Raw genomic sequence first — 9,119 nt, forward strand, 5'->3', positions numbered from 1 at the left:
TCTTTATACTTAGAAACCTTCTGTTTATCAGTCGTATACTAATTTCACTACCAATCTAAATTGTGAACCTTCTAAGGGCTAGAGACTGTCTTGTATATCTTTATCTCCATACCTCAATATTCCCATTTGAAAAAGGAAACTAACCATAATGTTTATTATTTTGGGGTTGGGTTAAAACATGAGAAATTTTTTTCAGAACAATGTTACTAACAGCTCAATAAAGGGTAGCTAGTGATATTAGTATTATTCTTGTTACATTATCATCTCACCAATGGTAAGTATGCTATTATTTCTGTAACAGAGTCAGGAGAATGTCATTTCTCATTAAGCACCATCAGCTCACCCAATAACTGGAACATTGAATGGAGAAGGATAATTAATATACTGGCATAGAGCCAAAAGAAAGGTTCTGATCAAGTATGAGGTCTAGACACATCCAGAACCAAGGAAGAGATGCCACAGATTCTGTTCCACTTATCCATAACTCTACTGAGAAGGCTCATTCTCCAAGTAGCTGGGAAACTGACTTCTGTGCTAGAGACAGTGATGAACTAGGCCACTATAGCTCTGGTAATGGTGCTCAATAATACCTAGAACTAAGAACATGTGTCTGCTCTGAATCTATAATTACCAAGAAATGTGGTGGTTATTTATTTGTTTCTCAGAAAACATGAAGGAAACATTTATGTGCCCACTATAAATATAAAATCTGTCTCCTTTTGGGAGGTTGATTGATGCAAGAAAAGATCTGGGCAATGGACTTTGAAAACTCTTACAAGAGAAGCTAGGCTATAAGGCCAGCTCCAAAGCCAGAAAAGGTCTACTTGCCTAAGGCCAAGATGTTAAGTCTTGAAGAGTTCACTGCGAGTGGAAATGACCTCCTGGTGAACAATCAGATTTGCTCTCTGCTCTTCCGTTTTCATAATTTGAACCTAAAACCCAAAGTGTTTATTTTCCTTAAGCTCCCACCATCCTATGGAACAAACACAGTTGCTTTCCTATGTGTTCATAACATAATTCTTCTTTCAGATACCTCACCAAGCACCTAAACTGATAGGTTTTTCTCAGAAAAGGAGTAATCATCACAATCCAAATTCCTTCTTGACAAATGTATACTGTTTTACAAGCTTTACTCCAATTACAAAGGATAGTGACAATCACACAGTATACTATCACTTCCTATACATTCCGTATGTACACATTTTAAAACTAAGTTATTGTAAACTTAACCCAAATGTTGTACTATCTAAACATAAATAATTAATGGATATATTGATAATATATACTTTTAGTGAAGCTGAACTTGTTACTGTGATTTAGAAAAACTCCAACCTAGAAGTCATATGCTTCTAGATCTCTAAGGGGATCTGAGATCTTGACCATGTGTTTATCTCAAGGAGTGTAAGATTGATTTTTGGAAATTAAATTTGACTCTACCTAAGAGAAAATACCTGGATTTGTTCATAGAAAAATGATGGGCTCATATGGCTTTCTACTCCACAAAAGATTCCAGTTCTTAACAGAATGTGAAAGCGCCATTCATCGGACTAACCATTTAAGTGTACATGCCCTAAGCTGGGATCAAAGAGTTGCAGTTCAGGTTTAGTAAGTAAAATCTGGAATTCTCCATGGTTCTTTTTTATTTTGGCATAATTTCCCCATTTTCTGCCCTTGTTACCAGGACAGAAGAGAACAGGTTTAAAGAAAAAGAAACACCCATATGAAACTCATCACTAAATTTATTAATTATGAAAATATTGCAACACTGTTTATGTAAGATATCTCAAATTTAAGGATCTCAAGAATGGCCAGCTCTTGGAGCACACCTGAATGTTGCACATCACTGATCCTCCTTTCTTTCTTTTTTTTTTTTTTTGCAAGAAGAAAATAGAAAGGTTTATTTGCAAATTTCCAAATGTACAATATGTTTCGAAAGGAAAACACACGATAGGAGACAGTGAAGGAGGGTTTACACATCCCTTAGGTTTTTTTTTTAATTTTTAATATTTTTTATTACGTATTTTCCTCAATTACATTTCCAATGCTATCCCAAAAGTCCCCATACCCCCCCCCCCACTTCTCTACCCACCCATTCCCATTCTTTTGGCCCTGGCATTCGCCTGTATTGGGGCATATAAAGTTTGCAAGTCCAATGGGCCTCTCTTTCCAGCGATGGCCGACTGGGCCATCTTTCGATACATATGCAGCTAGAGACAAGAGCTCCGGGGTACTGGTTAGTTCATCATGTTGTTCCTCCTATAGGGTTGCAGATCCCTTTAACTCCTTGGGTACTTTCTCTAGCTTCTCCATTGGGAGCCCTGTGATCCATCCAATAGCTGACTGTGAGCATCCACTTCTGTGTTTGCTAGGCCCCGGCATAGTCTCACAAGAGACAGCTATATCTGGGTCCTTTCAGCAAAATCTTGCTAGTGTATGCAATGGTGTCAGGGTTTGGAAAGCTGATTATGGGGTGGATCCCTGGATATGGCAGTCTCTAGATGGTCCATTCTTTCGTCACAGCTCCAAACTTTGTCTCTGTAACTCCTTCCATGGGTGTTTTGTTCCCAATTCTAAGAAGGGGCATAGTGTCCACACTTTGGTCTTCATTCTTCATGAGTTTCATGCATTTAGCAAATTGTATCTTATATCTTGGGTATCCTAAGTTTTGGGCTAATATCCACTTATCAGTGAATACATATTGTGTGAGTTCCTTTTTGATTGTGTTACCTCACTCAAGGTGATGCCCTCCAGGTCCATCTATTTGGCTAGGAATTTCATAAATTCATTCTTTTTAATAGTTGAGTAGTACTCCATTGTGTAATTGTACCATAATTTCTGTATCCATTCCTCTGTTGAGGGGCATCTGGGTTCTTTCCAGCTTCTGGCTATTATAAATAAGGCTGCTATGAGCATGTGTCCTTCTTACCGGTTGGGACATCTTCTGGATATATGCCCAGGAGAGGTATTGCTGGATCCTCCGGTAGTACTATGTCCAATTTTCTGAGGAACCGCCAGACTGATTTCCAGAGTGGTTGTACATGCTTGCAATCCCACCAACAATGGAGGAGTGTTCCTCTTTCTCCACATCCTCGCCAGCATCTGCTGTCTCCTGAATTTTTGATCTTAGCCATTCTGACTGGTGTGAGGTGGAATCTCAGGGTTTTTTTGATTTGCATTTCCCTGATGATTAAGGATGTTGAACATTTTTTCAGGTGCTTCTCTGCCATTCGGTATTCCTTAGGTGAGAATTCTTTGTTCAGTTCTGAGCCCCATTTTTTAATGGGATTATTTGATTTTCTGGAGTCCACCTTCTTGAGTTCTTTATATATATTGGATATTAGTCCCTTATCTGATTTAGGATAGGTAAAGATCCTTTCCCAATCTGTTGGTGGGTTTTTTGTCTTCTTGATGGTGTCTTTTGCCTTGCAGAAGCTTTGCAGTTTCATGAGGTCCCACTTGTCAATTCTCGATCTTACAGCACAAGCCATTGCTGTTCTATTCAAGAATTTTTCCCCTGTGCCCATATCTTCAAGGCTTTTTCCCACTTTCTTCTCTATAAGTTTCAGTGTCTCTGGTTTTATGTGAAGTTCCTTGATCCACTTAGACTTGACCTTAGTACAAGGAGATAGGAATGGATCGATTCGCATTCTTCTACATGATGACAACCAGTTGTGCCAGCACCATTTGTTGAAAATGCTGTCTTTCTTCCACTGGATGGTTTTAGCTCCCTTGTCGAAGATCAAGTGACCATAGGTGTGTGGGTTCATTTCTGGGTCTTCAATTCTATTCCATTGGTCTACTTGCCTGTCACTATACCAGTACCACGCAGTTTTTATCACAGTTGCTCTGTAGTAAAGCTTTAGGTCAGGCATGGTGATTCCACCAGAGGTTCTTTTATCCTTGAGAAGAGTTTTTGCTATCCTAGGTTTTTTGTTATTCCAGATGAATTTGCAGATTGCACTTTCTAATTCGTTGAAGAATTGAGTTGGAATTTTGATGGGGATTGAATTGAATCTGTAGATTGCTTTTGGCAAGATAGCCATTTTTACAATGTTACTGATCCTCCTTTCAGTCTTCTTTAAACAAATCTCCAAGCCTTTGTAATAGTCATGTTGAAGATCCTTTAATCTACCCTGATTTCTGGGCTTACTTTTCTTACTACTACACATTTCTAATACTTGTCTGTTGGTAGAGTAACAAAAACAGAAAATAATAACAGACCCCTGGCTCTCACCAGTTTTGGAAGACTGCTAAAACTAATCTTTCTACATAGTGTTTTGTCTTGTTGTTCATTTCCCACAATTTCTATCATTTTGTATATACAGTCATTAAGTTGCTATACTTTGAATAAATAAAAGCAAGCCTAAGATAAGGAGCCACAGTTCAAAGGGGTAAGTAGAAAGCACTTATTTTTTGGTTATACTAAAAATAGTTATAAATTATTGTATCATTTGGGCAAATTTAAATTTTAAGTAGAAGTTGCACTTTCTCCTTTTCAATTAAAAGGAGAATTGAAAAGTATGTTAATCCATTAATTGCTATCGGAAAATAACTTTGCTTTCACCTACAAATAAGCAACCAAAATTGCAATGCCATTCTATGCAGAAAGCTTTATGGGAAATCCCAACAGTGTTCAGGGACTATGTCAATGGTACTAGGTAAGAGCTTGGGACACCCTGTCCATCCCCATGGGGCTGTGTTGCAATGTTTACAGAACAATGATTTTGTTTTACATGAGCAGTTTTAGTCTTTGACAACAAAACTGCAACTGTAACATACTGGGAAAGATTTAGACATGTGAGTGGGGAAGTGTTTTATATGAGCTCTTCTCCCTCTGACTTCAGCATTTTATGTTTCTATTTTTCAGAAACGTTTCCCTCAGTAATGCAATCTGAATTTTATTTCACTTGGAAGCTCTCAGGACACCCTTAACTTCTTTTGTATCATCTTGATTTCCAGAAATGCCTGCTCTCCCTTTAAAAACATAAAACACACACACACACACAAAAGAGCAGACTGTGTAACTAAATAGAAGAACTTCCAAACAGATCCATATATGTGAACACACATGTGTATGTGGACGCACACACACACACACACAATGCCTTCTCTCTCCAGTAATTCTTCATGATTACTGTGCAGTGTAAATATCATCCTCCTGTACCCAATAAGATTTGTTCAACAAGGGCATGTTTTAGTAGCATTATTAATTAATTGTACTTTCACTTATATAGTTTTTCTTGACTTAGAAAGAACTGCATAATCTGAATTTGGCTACTTACATCATTAAGAAGCCAAGGGTCTGAGGAAATCATTTGTGAGTCAATAACAAATAGCAAAAAAGTTATGTGCATTTTTATATAGTTTTAAATCAGCAGGGGCCAACAGGTATTGACAGGCACTATATATGGAGTTCATAATTACCTGTGTTCTGGAAGGAGACCTGGCTAAGTAAATGTAGTACTTTTCTATTAGCAGACTTTTATTAGTACAGAAGTCTCCTCTTAAACAATCAACAATAAAAAGAAGTAAACATAATGCTTTATATATTTCAGACTTCAGACTATTTTTAAGTAGAACAACTGTATGGGATTACCAGATATAGTCATTCACTTATGGTGCCTTCCTTGGCTTATAAACTTTATTAGAGCAATAGACATCCTTTTGCATTCCACAATTGTGCATATTTATTTGAAACATCCAAATTTTTTGAAAGAAAAATGAATTGATATTACAATGTCCATGTATCTACTCATGAAATTATTTTTTTTCCAGAAGGGTGGTAGTTGTGTTGAACACAGCATATTTTCATTTGGGGGTTATAGCATGCTAGCACCATTTTCATATTCAAAACTGTCACCACCTGGGCCCATTATCACCAACAAAAGTATGAGAATCATAGATGTTTTAGTAAAGGGAGCCTTCACCTTAGTTCTAGGTTTCCAAGTAAACCACTTGTTTTTAATGCAAAACTCAAAACCCACCAACCTTAAAATGAATGCCTGTCATGAATAGAGGGTATCTGAGATATGAATGGTATAGATCCCAGCATGCTGTGAGAGAAGCAAAATAGCAATACAACCTTTGATGTGTCTATTTTCACACAGCATGAGAATGAGAACAAGATTAGGCCTCCGGAAATTGTATAACTCCCCCACCCCCTGTAAATCACTGATCTTCAGTAAGCCAACAGTCAAACTGGAGCACCCAACTTCATCCTTGTGACATGAGGCTCACCTCTTTCCAAAGCATTTGGATTCCTTTCAGTCAGTATTTAAGTTAATTGAAGAATATATGTCTAGGAAGTGGATGGCAGATTTCAAGAGAGCATGCTACGAATTTCTCCAATGCAAGAAGATTCCTTTGTTGCTTTCGCAATTAAACATTAGTTGAGATGCGTAAGCTCCACAGATGCTGCTGGGACTGAAGGGCTGTGCAGCTCTCCACTGTAGACAAGCTGCTGCTCCTCGGTGCTTAGTTGCTTCACTTTGTACAAGAACTGTGTCTTTTTTAGAGAAGTAACCAGGAGGGACTGTCCAGATAAGCATGGGACTGTGGAACCTTTCAACCCATAAAAAACTGGAGTTAAAACTTTTAAAAGACCTATTCTATTTTCTTTACGTTAAAGAATGCTGTGGTGATTAAGTAAAATTTAAAATGCGTGGGAAATTATGCAATAATGACACATGTTACTATTTATTAACACGTACACATGTTTTGCATGGCGGTGACCTTTCAGTGATGGTGTGCTTTTTTTTCCTTTGATTAGCTCATCTTAGATTTACTGACAGATATTCCTTAAATGTCATGGTAAACACTGTCTCTGGATCTTTAGAGGAATGCTTGAGTTTAAGAGACCATTCAAAACGAGTCATCCCTCATTCCAAAAGAGCCTCACTCTGTTCAGAATGTATCTGAAGCTCCAGCGAGCAAAGGCAGTGAGAGCCTTCTAAAGCAAACGGTTAAATACAACAAACTGTTAGCTAACTGGTGAACCATTGTTCATTAAAAGAATTGCCAAAGCAATGGACTTCGCCACTTGACCCTGTTAATGCTCATTTTGTGTGAATGGGCAAGCCTGGCCTCTGGTATTGTTTCAGCATGTTTATTTCATCTGTTTCAACATGGAAAATGCTATTACTAGATTCCTTTTGCTCATATTAATTTTGTGTGGCGGGGATCATTTTGGATTTTAAGATCTAGCAGGGCTTAATGACACTTTGACCTCTGTTTTGGGAAAGTCCTCATTGGCAAGAGATAGCTAGCACTCCAGCCCTGTGCTTGAGTGCTGAGCTGTGAAGTGTAGGCATCCTATCTCATCTTGTTTCGAACTAGTAAGTTCTAGAGAGAGTTGAATATCATATTCATTGCCTTTGACGTTCCCTTTCCCAAGCTCCCATTAGCAGCACAGGCAGAGTACTGCTATGTCTGTTTGTTACATGTGGCAGCTTACATTCCTGTCCTTTATCCAAACAAATGAGTTTTTTTTTTTTTTTTCAAACCTATCAGACAAACTTTTGGGAAACAAACTCTCAGAAATTATGATGTGTGGTACCTTTTCTCTACTACTGGCCAACATTTATTGCTATTAAACATGCCAGTCCCATAACAATTAGGCATAAGATATGGTCAGAAAAGGTCCAAACCACAGAGTTACAAACAGCTTAAAAGCCCATGCAAAATGTTTGGTGTTCAAGCTCATTGTAACCAAAGGGCTGCATATGAAGCAGTGGACTGGTATGTTGTGCTCACGAAGATTCTTAAACGAGATCAGCCACTAAAAAGAAGCAGTCCAGAATGGGAGAGAACTGCCATCTGCCTCAGAGAAACAATTGAGCAACAACGAGTCTCGAAATACCCACATAACTTATTCAGTAATTTCAATCCTAGAAATAATCTTTGAAAAATAACCCTCAATACACAAAAGCTTTAGAGTCATTCATTTTCCTGCCATTTAAAAACATGCATGTAAAAATGCTGGGTACAACAGAAATGTCTAATGATAAATGAATGAACAAATTCTAATTAGTGCAATAAATGTTGTTCTGTGCATTTCTTTAATAAAGAAGGAAATGGTTTTGTTGCAGAGCTGGTCCCAACGCTGAATAGATGATTTAATGGCTGTTATTATTCTAGTTTTAAAGGGTAAATTGTGCATAGAAAACTTTAAGAAAATTCAACTTAATATTTTGCATTTTAAAGTAATTAAATGTCTGATTTTTAAGATAAGTTTTCTATTGCACAATGCCCTTTTTGTCTAATATGCATTTTCTTTCATAAAACTATTTGTTAGAGAAATGAAGAGCATATCAAGAATACAGGAGTGAATGACAGACGTGCGTTTATAGCAGCAAACTGATCTGAGCTCCCATCACGATCTATCTCACCGTGGGATTTCCACTGGCCTTTTCAAAGTCTTTCGTCTCCCTGACTATTGCAATTCCACTGATTCCTTGGGGGGGGGGGAGGGGGACCTATAGTGTCTAATTGCTAGACAATTGCAATCAATTACTCCTACCTGTTTTATATTTAAACCAAGTGAAGGGAAATACACATGGTCAACAAAAGACTCTGTGAAAACAACAAATCTTCAAACGGCACAATTACCAATGAACATTCATCAATAGCTGTGATAGCATTATTTTCAGGAGACACTGCCTATTTTTTTTTCTTTAAGAGCAAATAATCGATAAAACCATTAATGCGATTTCAGCCACATTCTAATCATATGAAACATCATTGCACATTATTTTAAAAATACCATGTTAGCCAGTTTACTTTCCCACAAGTAGATGTCTCATTGAGACTTAGAAATTACTAAATGAGTTGTTAGGCATAACAATGAAAGACAAAAAGAATTCAGAGTGCCACTCACCTGACATGCTAGCCCTTTCAGAAGAGCCTGGGTCCATCCATGAAAGAGATCCGTAGGCTAAGAATTCTCCACCAACTTTTTTCCTTAAATGCCGTTGCTCTGTTAGAAACAGCACAGCACCAACATATATCTTTATCAGTACTCAGGGTTTTTTTTTCTCCTCTGTTTCTTCAACTCTTTTGTGTGTACTTTGTTCAGTTATAAACAGGAAATGTGGTGATAGAGGCTTCTAGAGTTTAGGTCT

Source organism: Mus caroli, unplaced genomic scaffold (genome assembly GCF_978045245.1).
Source record: "Mus caroli unplaced genomic scaffold, Mus_caroli_1 scaffold_17, whole genome shotgun sequence".
In the NCBI taxonomy this organism is placed as follows: Eukaryota; Metazoa; Chordata; class Mammalia; order Rodentia; family Muridae; genus Mus; species Mus caroli.